General features: G+C 38.1%; 1 long non-coding RNA gene across 1 annotated transcript; it reads left to right on the top strand.

Moving 5' to 3' along the window:
- The first annotated feature begins 430 nt into the window (after positions 1-430).
- On the top strand, positions 431-871 carry LOC123429695. The gene is made up of 3 exons (XR_006622732.1): positions 431-472; positions 560-654; positions 771-871. It is a non-coding gene; the product is annotated as an uncharacterized LOC123429695 (long non-coding RNA).
- Positions 872-1,166: the final 295 nt, after the last annotated feature.

Below are 1,166 nucleotides of genomic sequence, written 5' to 3'. Positions count from 1 at the left end.
CAACTGTATTATGGTTGGTACCTGGCAATATCTTGTCCAGTTGAAGTTAAGAAAATGAAGAATCTAGGGTGCTGATTGGATGCCTGAAGATGCGGTAGCATCTATGTACTGTTTTATTTCTACTTCAAAAATGATAATAATTAGAACATACTAGTTAATGCACCAACATATTTGGCCAAGATAGTTTGGTGATAGTCTTGTGCGCTCCCGTAGATATTCAATAGACTCTTAGTTGTCCTGTTTTTCTGTTCTTGAAGTCATATTTATATCATTTATACTGTTTTCAGTCAGTTCATGCTTGAATTTCCACTTTTTAAAAGTTGCTTCTTTTGTTCTTTTTGTTCCTTTGACAGGTCATTCGACACTTTACTTGCAAATCCAGCTACTCCACTCGTGGTACCTGCAATTGGAATAATTTTATTTGCTCTATGTTTTTTTGCCTCTAGTGAAGGACATCAGAAACCGTTTTGATGTATGTGCCTTTATGTTCAACCTGATCTTTTAACCTTATATTTATCGGTAGCTAAATAATCACATCCTTCCTTAATGTAACTTGCAGCATGGAGGTAACTGGAAAAAGAGCCCTACATACCTAATTTCTACTTCCTACCTTCAACCTTTACTCCTTTGGACAGGAGCAACACTTATCTGCAGGTATAGACACAACAGAGAGTAACGATTGTTTCTTGCACCTATCTGATAGAAACTGCTTCCTCAGAAGGTTTAGGTCTGTTGCTGAATTTCCCTTCTATTCACACATTGTCCTACAGGGGTTTGGATCCAGTCGTGTTACCTTCAGCAGCAAGCCAAGCTGTTAAAACACGCCTTTTGACTTTTGTGAGATCATTATCGACTGTCCTGGCTATTGCATATATTCTGACAAGGTGCAAATGATATAGTCTCAACTAAAAGTCCCAATGACTGTTCGCAAGTTATATTTTTGATGATAATAACCACACACATGCTTATGGCAGCGGTTCTGTTTTTGATGCAAACAGACTTACTGGATCTTGGAATTAGGCCATTGACAATCTCTTATTCTAGCTCAACGTCAGTTTTGTTAACCATGTAGCAAGTGGATACCTTAAACTGGTTTGGTAGGTTGAGCTGTCATAGCTGTGGGCCATTAGCTAGTCATCTTTTTTACCTATTAGTTGCTTTGCTCG

The sequence above is a fragment of the Hordeum vulgare genome, chromosome 2H (assembly GCF_904849725.1).
Source record: "Hordeum vulgare subsp. vulgare chromosome 2H, MorexV3_pseudomolecules_assembly, whole genome shotgun sequence".
Lineage (NCBI taxonomy): Eukaryota > Viridiplantae > Streptophyta > Magnoliopsida > Poales > Poaceae > Hordeum > Hordeum vulgare.
The sequence above is the reverse complement of the archived record's forward strand: the minus strand, read 5'-3'. Positions and strand labels throughout refer to the sequence as shown.